The sequence below is a fragment of the Vicia villosa genome, linkage group LG6 (genome assembly GCF_029867415.1).
Source record: "Vicia villosa cultivar HV-30 ecotype Madison, WI linkage group LG6, Vvil1.0, whole genome shotgun sequence".
NCBI lineage: Eukaryota > Viridiplantae > Streptophyta > Magnoliopsida > Fabales > Fabaceae > Vicia > Vicia villosa.
In genome coordinates this window covers 16725276-16739490 of record NC_081185.1, presented here as the reverse complement: position 1 = coordinate 16739490, position 14215 = coordinate 16725276, and positions in this window count along the sequence as shown.

Below are 14215 nucleotides of genomic sequence, written 5' to 3'. Positions count from 1 at the left end.
ATTTGGAGTGGAATTGACATATGACTGTAACCCGGATATATGCCATAAAGCAGTGGCATCACAATATGGGATCAAGCCTATAGATTGCGTTTGTCAACATAAGCCATCAGAAGTTATCAGATACTGCACATGTTCTGCTCATTGTCCAACACCTCCTAAGAAAATAAAGAAAATTTTGTCTCTTTAATTTAATGACTAACAAATTATTAGATTGACTATTAAGGATAACTATTAAGGATAAATAAATTGAGAATAGTATGAAGTTTCATGTATTATTATAAATCTTAATATATTAGTATCTATCTTAATATATATGAGTTGTTACGTTGTGGTTGTTGCATTTTGTTTATAATATTTTATAGTGAAAATTCATTTTCGTTTTCACAAATATTACTTAAGTTAAATTAGTCTCTCATAAAAAAAATAGATTGGACTTAATCACTTACAAAATTTAATCAGATCATATTCTAATATTTTTTTTCAAACCGTTTTTTCCTACTTTTAAATCGATTTTTCCATACTTTTAAATCGTAACTGCCACGTTGAATTTTATTTTTTTGTCTTCAAAAGACATCTTTGTGTCTTTACCACTAAGATGCATAAGTTCGAGATCTTATTGGTACAAGTTTTATATTTTTTGTTTTAATTTAGAATTGTTTAAAATTACTAAAAATCAATACAATTACTTATCATATAAATGTACATTGGTCCAGTGATAAAGACATTAGATATGATTTAAAGGGCGAGAGTTTAACTCCTTCTAAAAAACAATTTTTGTTTTTTTATATTATTAATTCATAATTGTTTAAAAAAAAAAGAAGCATGTTTAAAATAAAATCCAACGTCCGGGTTCATTTTATTACGAAGGATTAATTTGAATTGTGATGTTTTAGAATAAAAATAATCTTTAAAATATTATATTTCTATGTTATTAGTACTTAACAAAAAAATTATGTTATAAAAAATAAGGATCTTAAGTAAAATACATATATTTATCGACAAAAAATTATGTTATAAAAAATAAGTATCTTAAGTAAAATATGATTATTTACAATATTTTTAAGCTCAACATCTTTTTATTTTATGATTATTGTAATTGTAAACAAATTGAAACTTGTAAATTGAAACTTGTTAATGGTTCTTACCTAAAAATATTATAATCTATTATATATATATATATATATATATATATATATATATATATATATATATATATATATATATATATATATATATATATATATATATATATATATATATATATATATATATATATATATATATATATATATATATATATATATATATATATATGAGGAGGGATCAAATTACACCCGAAGAGTTACACCACGAGTTACACTCGTTCAATAACTACATCTCGAATTAATATTTTTTAAATTCAACCGTTGGATTGAAACATAATATCATATAGATCATACCTATAAAGTTTGAGCTTAATCTATAATGATTTACTATGTCATTGAATTACATTAAAATTAACGTTATATGAAAGCTCATTTTGACGTTAATCTTTGGATATCTTGATGATATAGTAAATCATTATAGATTAAGCTCAAACTTTAGAGATGTAGTTATTGAACGAGTGTAACTCGTGGTGTAACTCTTCGGGTGTAATTTGATCCCTCCTATATATATATATATATATATATATATATATATATATATATATATATATATATATATATATATATATATATATATATATATTATCGTCGTCTGGCTGTTATTGAACGAGTGTAACTCGTGGTGTAACTCTTCGGGTGTAATTTGATCCCTCCTATATATATATATATATATATATATATATATATATATATATATATATATATATATATATATATATATATATATATATATATATATATATATATATATATATTATCGTCGTCTGGCTGTTGACGGCGTTGGTGAACTCGGAGTTTGTGACGGCGGTGGAGTGTGGGGTCGAGATCGCGAATCTATGGAAGCCGTCAAATGTGTTATGCTTTTTCTTTTTAAGTTCTTCTTTTTCTTTGTAATCTCGCATTTGTTTCTTTATCTGTTTTCTACAACAAAAATGAAACTATGTACAAAATATATTGGTGTTGTGTAATTCAATTTGTACATGTTCTAAAAATTGTGAGTTATGGTTTGTACGAATTTTGTTTTGGTTCTATATACAGGTTATGTAAATGATTGTTGGAGATCTTGGACTAACATAATTGTTGGTGAATATTTAGTTAAAAAATGTTGTTTGTATTAATGTCGCAAATTTGAATTGATGTTGTTATGAATTTTGTGAGAAGGAAACAACTGATTAGGGAGTGCCCGATTTTAGGCAAAAGTGAGCCTAAGAAAGTCAAGGTTTGGTTTCAGATTAAAAGGTAATGAAGATTTTGATTTCAGAATCAAAGATTGTGTTGTGAAGGGTTTTGGCTTTGTAGGTTATTTTATTTGATGTGTGCCTTTTATTTCTGCCGGTGTAAAGAGAAGCATAGAAAATAGGTTTCTCAGCTTCATCATGAATCGCACCACTTCTCTGATTCTTTAAAATATTGTCCCTCCTCTCTACTTCTCTGTTTCTGATTTGTTGTATTTTTGTTTAAATAAACTGCAGGTTAGGGTTTTGTATGGTGTGGATCATTTCGTGATGAAGGTTGTTGTAAATCGTTGTGGAATCGTTGATTGAGATTATTGCAATGTGTATTCAAGTTTGTTATTGACGCATTTTATTATAGGTTTTTGTGGAACTGAATTGTTGCTGAGAGGTGATGCGAAGATCAATAAAATTGATGGAATTGTTGCAGATTGTAGCTGAAGCAGATTATTGGATGATGCTAGGTGTTGATGAAAGATGGATGAAGATGTTGCGACAAATCGATGATTATGAAGGTGAAATATAATGTAGATTTAGTGATTAGTTTTGATGAATATTTGTGGAATTGTTTGGATTTTCTTGGCAGATTTGAAGGAACACGTTTGTGGATATTCACTACAAGAAAGTTGTTGATTAGCCGGGTGAATTTGCCAGGTGACAAACACCTCGCAAAATATTGTAGTTGCGGGATGCGTTCCACCTTGCAACCCAAATTTCTTTAAAAAAATATATATAATTGCTTTTCCCTCTCGCAACGGAGGGAGGGAAGTTTGCAATTTTGAAAAAAAAAGTTGTAGAGTGTTAAACACCCCGCAACCGTGTATTAAAAAAACTATTGAAAAAAAATGTTACATTTACTCAAAAGTTATAGTAGCAGGTGAACGTTTGTTGATTTTTTTGACACAAAAGTTGCGAAGTATATATCACCCCGCAAGTCTCAAAGCCTTTTTACGTTGCGAGGTGAGGACCACTTCGCAAATTTTTTTTTTAAAATTTTGAAAAAAAAAATAAATCTGTCAATTAATAATGGTTCAGACTGGTAGGTACATGTGTCAGACACGGAGATTGCGGGGTGAGAAGCACGCCGCAAGTGTATAAAACTTGCTGGGTATTTTCCACCCGGCAAATTTCTTTAATATTTCCTTTTCATCTTCATCTCCCACGTTCTCATTCTCTCTATTCTTTCACTCTTTCACGCTCTGCCTCTATTCACTCAAGAAAAACTCAAGAAAAATTATATTTTCACAAAACCCTTAATCCAACAGGATCCTCACAAGCTGCATTTCCAAGCCTTCCCACAACTTGCAATTTTTTGTTTCAAGCCTTCTCACAAGGTACAATGGTTTGTTTCTTTCTAGGGTTTCAACATTTGGGGTTTCTTGTTCGTTCCTTCCTAGTGAACTTTGTTTTGCAATTGAAATTTCTTTTCCATGGTTTCTGCGATTTGAGTTTACGATTTCGGTGTTATGCCTATTTTTACTCTTTTTTTTTTCAAGTTTAACGTGCTTCCCTCCTCCATGTAAGTTAAAAGCTAATGTATTTCTGTTTTTTTTCACTATTGCCTATGCTTCACTTGATTTTGGTGGCTGCTTAGATGTTAATTAATTGAAAATTTAAAGATTTATCATTTTTTAGGTTACACAATTAGATAAAGGAAAAATGATTTTGACAATAAATTAAGAAAAAGAGAGTAGTCAGGATTAGAACTGTTGAAAGGGGTTAATAGGGTTGAGTTTGGTTGATGATGACTGATAGTGGGTATCACGTTCACGGCGACGAGGACGAATGTTGAAGAAACAACATTTTGCTTTTTCTTTTTTCTTTCAAAGTCACCCAAGTTGTCACATGGCATTCTGTCAACCAATTGATTTATCCAACGACCCAAAACACGTAAATGGCAGAATGCAGTTGGCGGAAAAAAGTCATAGAATCCGATTCCTATTTTTTCATTTTGAGTTTTGAAACTGAATGTGTATGTATTATTTTGTACAATTTGAATGTGTGAGTTTGGGGCTGATATGAGGTTTGGTTTTGATGTGTGATTGCAGGTCTTTTTTCTCTCGGATGCGAAATATGATGGCTCAAGTTGAACTGATACAATAAATTGACATTGGTCTTGAAGTGTTTTGTTGGAAATTTGATTTCAAATAGAAGGTAACTTACTGGTATCAATGTAGGTGTTCATTATTGGCATCAAATACTTCTGCAAAAAAATTATTGGGTATATTACAGGGTTCATAAGAGTAATATTTTCAGTTTTCATAATAATACTCAATACTTTGCCAGTTTTGATAGTCACATGGCAAAGTTGCGGGGTGCGTATCCCCTTGCAAAATGTTGCGACTAACGTTTTTGCAGGGTGAGCGTGTCACCTCGCAAGTACTACGTTGCAGGGTGGTTTTTGACTTTGCGGGGTATTATGCACCTGGCAAACTTGAGTTTTTTTTGTAGTGATTATTGGATCGGTTGATTAACTTTTTGTAGGTTTATGAAAGTTGTGTATTGAAGGCTACATGGCTATTTGGAGTTGTTGTATAGATCAGTGAAGGTGAATTCTGCAGAATTTTGTGTCATTTCAGTAGAGTTCCTGTACAAATTTTCCTCCTCCTTCGAGTGTAGATGAGCACATGTATATATATATATATATATATATATATATATATATATATATATATATATATATATATATATATATATATATATATATATATATATATATATATATATATATATATATATATATATATATAAGAAAATTGGTGAAAAAATAAAAGGGAAATTCCATAATTCATCTTTATAAATATGAAGAAATATATTGTACAATTCAATTCACTACAACAAATCTGAAACAAAATTTTATATTTGTTTACTATAGAACATCCATTAAATTTTTTTACTTAGGATATCTCAAGATTTCAGTAATATATATGTGTACTTTATTTGATAATTCATGCGCAACACAAACAATTTCAATAAAGATTCTAAAATGTTATCTAATAGGCTAATAAACATGCGTTTTGGTTGTTTCTTCCAAAATTAACGATTTTAATTTTGAAAGTTTAATAAATTATAATTGTCTGAAATTTCACTGTACTTTTTTATTTACTTCCTAAAATATATAAAAATAATAGGTAGTCTTTAATTATATAAAAAATATTCTTTATATAAATTGTTTGTATTAGTATATAATAATTCAATACTAATGAATAAGTTTAAAGATAGATTATTTCACAGTTTTGTTAAAACAATAACTTCCTTGATTTCCAATTCAGGAAATTGGTCTTCTACCATACTCCTATCTTCTAAAGATAACTTTCTTAATTCAATACCTTCCATCTCAGGTCTAAGAATCCTATCCTCCTTAAATTTCTTTGCAAAATACCCTCTCACTTCCTTTTTAACTTCCTTCACATTCTGCCTTTCAAAAATAAACTTTTTAATGTGCCTATAAAGTTGTCAATTATGCTTTTTAAAATAGATTGTCTTTCTATTTCACCACTAGCCAAGTTATATTTTAAAAAATAGAATAAATACTTTATTTACATAATATTAAATAATTTTTACTTTTTAATTGTATCAAGTAAAAAATAGATAAATAATAATTAATTATCTCTATCCTGTTTATTTACACAATAATTGTTCATTTGAATTGCATAAAGTTCATTCAATACATTTGATTATGTATTTAATATTTATGAAAAACTAATAATTAACATTTTATTATGTATTTAATATTTAAGGAAATTTATTTTTATATCAAATTTAGTAATTAGCAAGAAATATTTATTAAATTTTAAAATTTAATTATATAAATAACAAATATTTTTAGAGATTTCATCTTATTAATAGTATTATTTGCATTATAAGTGTTTTATAAAATCAATAAAATCATTTTTTTTTCAATCTTAACATTCCTTTTTCTTTCTCAACAATAAAATCAAATGAATTTGGATATTAGATTTTTTTTGTAATAAAAAGTGATTAAAAATGTAATTATTATTATTTATTATAAATCAATTAAAACAGGTTTTTGGAAACGTGGTTGTAGGTTAAATCATTGTTGTGATAATGAGAATTAATTTAAAAACTGTGTTAATTGGAAACATGAGTATTAGATTTTTTTATTGGAAAATCAAACTAAAAACTAAATACAAAATAACTATTTTTTCTATTACTTTTAAGATAATTAAAAGTAATTTATGTTGAAAACTAATAATTAATTGGATTATGCCAAATTAACTATATTGTGGTCCAATGCATTGAGATATTTAAATAATTTTATATTTTTAATTATTTATAAATATTATATGTTTAAAATAAATATTAAATAATCATAAGCGAAAAAATTATCTCCTTAATATATTATAGTAAACTACTATGTTATCAAAATTTCATAAAAAAAAAACTGTTCATATTATTAATTGGTCTTTAATTTCATTCAACTTATTGTATGCCCAAATACCACCACCCTTCACTTGCAAGTTTTCCTTTTTACTCTAACATTTAATTCTTACATTATCTTTCCTTTTTTAATTTTTTATAAATAAAAAATTACACTTTTATGTACAATAATATTGATATACTTATATACATTCCAGGTCAGGGCCGGATGGGAGTAGGAGCCCAGGGCCGGATGGTTACACGTTGGAGTTTTTTAAGTCTTTTTGGAGCTTATTGAAAGAAGACATTATGAGTTTCTTCGCGGATTTTCATTCCAAAGAAAAGCTTGTGAAGTCCATTGAGTTTTCTTTTATAGCTCTTATTCCCGAAACTAACAATCCTCAAGATTTGAGCGAATACCGTCCTATATGTTTGGTGGGGAGTATATATAAATTGCTTGCAAAAGTGTTGGCCTCTAGAATCAAAAAGGTGATCGGCAAGTTGGTGTCCTCTAACCAAACCTCCTTTGTCCCGGGTAGAAATATAATGGATGGGGTGGTATTGGTGAATGAAATTCTAGATTGGACCAAGAGATTCAAGAAAAGTTGTTTTTTAAGGTTGACTTCGAGAAGGCGTATGATTCCGTTTCTTGGGATTATCTTAGATTCGTTCTAAAGAAAATGGGTTTTGGGGACAAATGGCTAATGTGGTTGGAAGAAAGCGTTTTTAAGATTTTTATGTCCATCCTTGTGAATGGGAGCCCAACGAAAAGATTTATTGGTTCATAAGGGATTGAGGCAAGGGGATCCCTTATCTCCGTTTCTCTTTGTTATAGCAATGGAAGGTCTTACCGCTTTAGTGAGGAAATCAGTGGAGCTAGGGGAATTTAAACCTTTTAGGTTTGGAGAAGGGGAGGTTGTGGACATCTTACAATTCACGAATGATACCATTTTTCTTCGGGAGTCGTCGACCGATAATCTTTGGTGCTTGAAAGTTGTGTTGAGAGGGTTCGAATTAGTCTCAGGATTGAGAATAAATTTCATGAAAAGCAGCGTTTATGGCGTTAATGTTGGAGAGTAGTTTTTGAATTCGGCGACCTATTTCCTAGGATGTAAAAGAGGTGAGGTTCCGTTCATTTTTCTCGGCATAATGGTGGGGGCAATCATAGAAGTAGGAAAGCTTGGTTGAAAGCTATTCAAAATATCAAGAATAGACTTTCGTCGTGGAAGGGGAAATCCATATCTATCGATGGTAGAGTGGCGCTTATCAATGCGGTGCTTAATGCAATTCCTTCATTTATGTTCTCTTTTTGCAAAGCTCAGAGTTTGGTTATTAAAGAGATTAGAGGCAATATTAGTAACTTTCTTTGGGGGGGGGGGGGGAAAGAAGAAGAGGTGTGTTCATTGGGTAGATTGGAAAACGGTGTGAAAACATAAAGACAAGGGTGGTTTGGGTATTAGGGATGTTGGAGAAATCAATAAGGCGCTCTTACTCAAATGGAAATGGAGAATCCTAACGGATGACAAGTCCATATGGAGTAGTTTTATTAAAGAGAGATATGTAGAGCCGAAATTAAAGGTGCAAGGCTTAGGAGTGGAAGGATCTAAATCAAAATATTCCTTGTGGTGGAGAGACGTTATTGCTAATGAAGTAAAGACGGAAGCAAGTGATGAAGGGTTCATGAGTAATACTAGGTGCTTATTTAACAAAGGAACCAATATTATGTTTTGGTCGAGTTTGTGGTGGGGGACCAACCCTTCCGTCTTTCTTTTTCGGATCTATATGAGGTATCCACAAATAAATTCTGCACTGTGGCTGACTCTTTTTATAGGTTAGATGATGGCTACTATTGGCTGCCCAATGTTTTCATGGGTTCTGCAGCTGTTGAAGCCGTGGCAGTTTCCAGCACCGTTGTTGGATACGGTCCAGCCAGGTGACTGTGTGGAGGACAGGTTAGAGTGGAATCTAAATCCTAGCGGCACATTCTCGGTGGCCAGCATTTCTGCTCTGTGTTCTCTTGCTAAGCAGTGTGCTTGGCAGCCCCTAACGGTGAGAATTCTGAAAATCTTATGGTGTATGGAGCTTTCGTTAAGGATTGCTATTTTTGCTTGGAGATTTTTCACTTCTAGGCTCCCTACCATTGACTATTTGCTTGCAAGAGGAGTAACTAATATTCCTAATTTGTGCTGCGTTTTTTGTGGGGTTCATCTGGAGTCATTATTGCATGTTTTTTTCGATTGTCAAGTATTGATGAATGTGTGGGAGTGGGTTTATTCTTTGCTAGGAGAAGAAGTTCTTTTATCTTTGCAAGAGTTCAAAGAGTTCCTTGTTGTTCAAGAGAAGGTCAAGAAATCTAAGGATGGGGTGAAGATTAATATCATGATTTGGATATCCTTAATTTAGAGTATTTGGATCATGCGTAACTCTATTATATTCGAGCAAGCTACTTTTAGTTTTGAATTGGTGGTCTATAATGTAATGTTTTTATCTTGGAGTTGGTTAGCTGGAATAAGTTTGACCTCTTCTTTTTCTAGGTTCTATGAGTGGTACAGTTACCGCTTCGTTATTTCGCGAACTTGTAATCCGGTGTAAGGGTTGCACCTCTAGTGCGATTTCTTAATTCATTCACTTTTAGAAAGAAAAAAATATTGATATGTCTATTTATAATTTTATTTACAATTTTGGTCTAACACATAACTATTTTTATATTTATAACATTATTTTTGAAGTTTTAAACAATTTTTTTCTTAAAAAAATTAAACAATTTATATTTTATACTAATAATAGGCATTTAATATAGACTTATCCTACCGTGGACCCTCATATTTTAATTAATTTTAATAAAATATTATTTTTATTCTTTATTTTTTATTGTTATAAATTCATTTATAATTTGAAAAAATTTATAGGTCCATATTATTAATTTTGTGTTTTGGAATAATTTTTAATTTAGTGTAATTTCCTTGATATTATTTTCCACTAATTTTATGTAAACGATTTTTAACTACTATTTAAAAAGAACGGATTAAATGCAAATAATTTCTAAATCTAAATACGTTAATAACATTTCCGCATTCATATTTTTGAAGAACCACGCATGATACTGTAAATAGTATATACTATTTAAACAAATAATAAAATTTATATGTTTTTGTCAACAATAGTGATATAATAAGTGGTAAGAATTTTAAACTTTTTAAACAAATAATTAGAGATTTGATCTATAACTAGGTGCGGCTAGAAGTTTTCATTAAAAAATAATAAAAGCTAAATACAACTACTTTTCACTTATACTATCTGATACGTTACTATTTATAAAATAATCCTTTTATTCTTTAAATAAATAAATAAAAACATTTTTCCGAAATAAAGAAAAGAACAAAAAGATAAAAAAAAAGTGATTCATTTTATTTTGCCTCTCCACACGTGCCTAATTAGTCCCTATAATTTTATTATATTCTCAAATATTTATTATCCACTGTTCTTTCAATTTTTAAAATTTATTTTCTTATATCATCAATATAAGACAATTTTTCTGCTCACTGATGATGAAGTTTTTTCTGCTCTTAAAGGTATAGCTGACAGCTCTGCTCCAGGTATTGATGGGTACTCTGCAAAAAAATTTAAAGTATGCTGGAATATTATAAAAGGTGATGTTATTGCTGCTGTCCATGACTATTTTGAAAAAGGAAGAATGTATAGAGCCTTTAATTGTTCCTTGGTCTCTTTGATTCCTAATATCTCTGTTTGTTCCACCTTTTACAAGATTATTTCCAGGATCCTTACTAATAGACTTAGCATGGTCATTGGTAGCATAGTAAGTAACAACCAAGCTGCATTTATTCCTGGTCAACAGATCCAAGGTCACATTCTTCTGGCTTTTGAGTTGTTAAAAGGTTATGATTGGAAGCAAGGGCCTCCAAAATGTATGTTTCAGGTTGACTTGCAAAAGGCGTATGATATGATAAATTGGAAGGCATTGGAGTGTATAATGGCTGAATTGGGAATTCCTCCCAAATTCCTCAACTGGATAATGCAGAGTTTAACAAGTGTTTCCTATAGATTTAACATAAATGGCAATCACTCTAAAATCCTTATTGCAAAGAGAGGCATAAGGCAGGGAGACCCCATTTCCCCCTACCTTTTTGCCATGCTTATGGAATACATGCATAGAAGTCTCCACCAGATGCAAATGAATCCTTGTTTCCATCATCATGCCAAATGTAAAAAGATACAGCTTACTAACTTAATGTTTGCAGATGATGTACTTCTATTTTCCAGGGGTGATCTCACATCAATTGATCTGTTACTGACAACCTTTTACAAGTTCCTTCAGTCTACAGGTATGCAGATAAATAAGACTAAAAGCAAGATATTCTTTGGGGCGATTGATCATAATCTAAAGAATGAGTTACTTAGTCTTTCTGGCTTTCAAGAAGGTGTTATGCCATTCAAATACTTAGGAGTGCCCATTACAAGCAAGAAACTATCAATTCATCATTATATGGGACTGATTGACAAGATCATCAGTAAAACCCGAATCTGGACGACTAAACTACTCACCTATGCTGGGAGATTACAGCTTATCAAGAGCATCTCATTTGCTATTGCCAACTACTGGATGCTGTGTTTTCCTCTTCCCAAAGCTGTCCTTGCAAAAATTGATGCCATTTGTCGTTCTTTCCTCTGGACAGGTAAAGATCATATTAGTCGAAAGAGTCTTGTTGCTTGGAAGAATACTTGTCAACCTATGTTAAAAAGGGGGCTTGGTATTATTGATATCCACACTTGGAATAAGTGCACGATGCTGAAACTCCTTTGGAACATTTGCAACAAACAGGATATGTTATGGGTGAAATGGGTTCACGCTTATTACTTGAAAAACCGAACTGTTTGGGATTATACTCCAAGTATTTCTAGCACTTGGATTATAAAAGAAGTTATAAAATCTAGTGATATTCTCCCATCCTGCCACTCACAGTGGGAAGAGATGACTCAAAAAGGCAAATTCAGTTGTGGAGTCATGTACTGTTGTCTGAATCTGAATGCTACTGTGATATGGAAGAACCTTTGTATGAAAAACCCAGCTAGACCATGTGCGATCATTATACTTTGGTTGCTATGCCATCGTAGACTGGCAACAAAGAGTAGATTGAAACATCTTGGATTTATTAATTACACTGATTGTAGTTATTATGATAAGGAAGAAACACATAGTCACATCTTCTTTGAGTGCAGGGAATTTCGCAAGATCTGGAGTGCCATTCTCCAATGGCTACGTATTGATCGAGAACCTAAACCACGGGATGAAGAAGTTGTGTGGCTTCAGAACAAGACCAAAGGTAAAGGCTGAAGGGTAACTCTTCTCAAACTAGCTGCTACTGAAACAATCTATGGTGCTTGGTCTCATAGGAACAAGAAGATTTTTGGAAATCCCAATGACGTCTCTCAAACTATAAAGACAATTATTGACAGTATTGTTTATAGAGGCTGGGTTTGTAGGAGCCTAAAACCACATATTGCTAATCATATGTTAGAGTAGTTAGGCTAATCTTGTCCCATTTGCTGCTGGATCCTAGGGATCGCATTGTATTTCTCTGTTTTTGGTTAATAAAAGTCCTTTATTTCCAAAAAAAATATAAGACAATTTTATAAAAAATTTATGAATTTTATTTTCCATATAATAATAAATTATATTATGTAAATTTTTACAACAAATATTCTAATGCTATAGGTATGATCTATATGATATTATGTTTCAATCCAACGGTTGAATTTAAAAAATATTAATTCAAAATGTAGTTATTGAATGAGTGTAACTCGTGGTGTAACTCTTCGGGTGTAATTTGATCCCTCCTCTCTCTCTCTCTCTCTCTCTCTATATATATATATATATATATATATATATATATATATATATATATATATATATATTTTGATTTTTGTGTAAAATTATAAAATCTATTATGTTATTAATTGTGAAAAGGAGGGACTAACTGTTTGAATTTTTCTCTTCAACTTTTCATTGATTCTTCATTCATTAATAGTTTTATTTTAACATTTTTTTATTATTAATTATAAAATAAAGAAACCACAAAAAATTATTTCATAATCTTCATCTTCTCAAAATATACTTCTGTCTCCCACATAAATTAACAATAGAAAAAATAGATTCAATAAAAAAAAAAACTTCAACTCATATCTCTTAAAATGCAGCAACATCAGCAAACTTAAACTTCATCTTTTCAAAATACACCTACAACTAAAAAATACATAATAAATAATGAAATCTTCATAACCCAATTTTCTTCACAAAATTTCATTTATAAAAATTTTGAATGCAAAGAGACATTTTTGGAACAATATAAATTACCAAGAAAATGAAAATAATGGTTGATCAGTGGTTTTCACACATATATTTATCGTTGTTTTTAAGTATGTTTAAGTTATGTTATTGAGTGTTTTATTTCTTTATTCGTCATTTTATGCTTTGGTTGTGTATTTTACTATTTGCAGGCTCCGAGGAATAAATCGAGACAAATCAATGCGAAAAAGTACAAAAAAGGGAGTTTCGAAGGAAGTGAAAAATCAAGCTACATGAGGTCTGACACGACCACCTGTGTCACCTGAAACTGGCCGTGTTAGCATGAAGCGTGGCCAAGAAAATGCAAAAGAGATGAAATTCACGGGGCTGACACGGCTCGTGTTAGCAAGTGTGAGATCTAGAAATTTTCAACATGTTTCTCATCGTGACAGGCGTGTAGTATTTTGATCATAACTGGAGCTTCGTAACTCGGAATGACGCGGTTCCGGTGGCAAAATTTCGCTAACGAAAAGGGCTACAACTTTCATGAAGAATGCAAATCCAAATTCTGAAGTTAAGGACCAACACGGCCCGTGTTCCCTAACACGGCCACCCGTGTCAGCAGTGCTGAGTGTGATTTTGATAAATTAAGTTCAGGAGGCCAACACGGCCACCCGTGTTGCCTGACACGGCCAGTGTTGGCTAAAACGCTGATTTTGCTGATTTTTGTGATTTTTAATTAAGTGTTGAGCCAAGGGACATTTTGGGTACTTCCAACCAACCTAAGTGAGTCTGCACTATTTAGGAGGGTTTTGAAGATGAATTAGGGACTTTTTGACCGAGAGAAGATACAAGATTGAAGATTGGAGAAAACAAGGGTTTGGGAGAGAAGAAGGTTTTCATGAATGGAAGCGATTGAAGATCAACTTTCATCTCAATTCTTGTAATGTCTCCATTTTATATTTTGTTTTCTTTGAACAATATGAGTAACTAAACCCTAATGCTAGGGGGTGTCCCTGATTTGACTCTGTAATGATTTTGAATTCCTGAGTTCATCAATAGATTTGTTTTCTTATTTAATTTAATTGTACAAGGTTTTTATGCTTTCTTTGTCGGACCAACAAGATTGATTTACGGTTAACAACCAGCTGGAC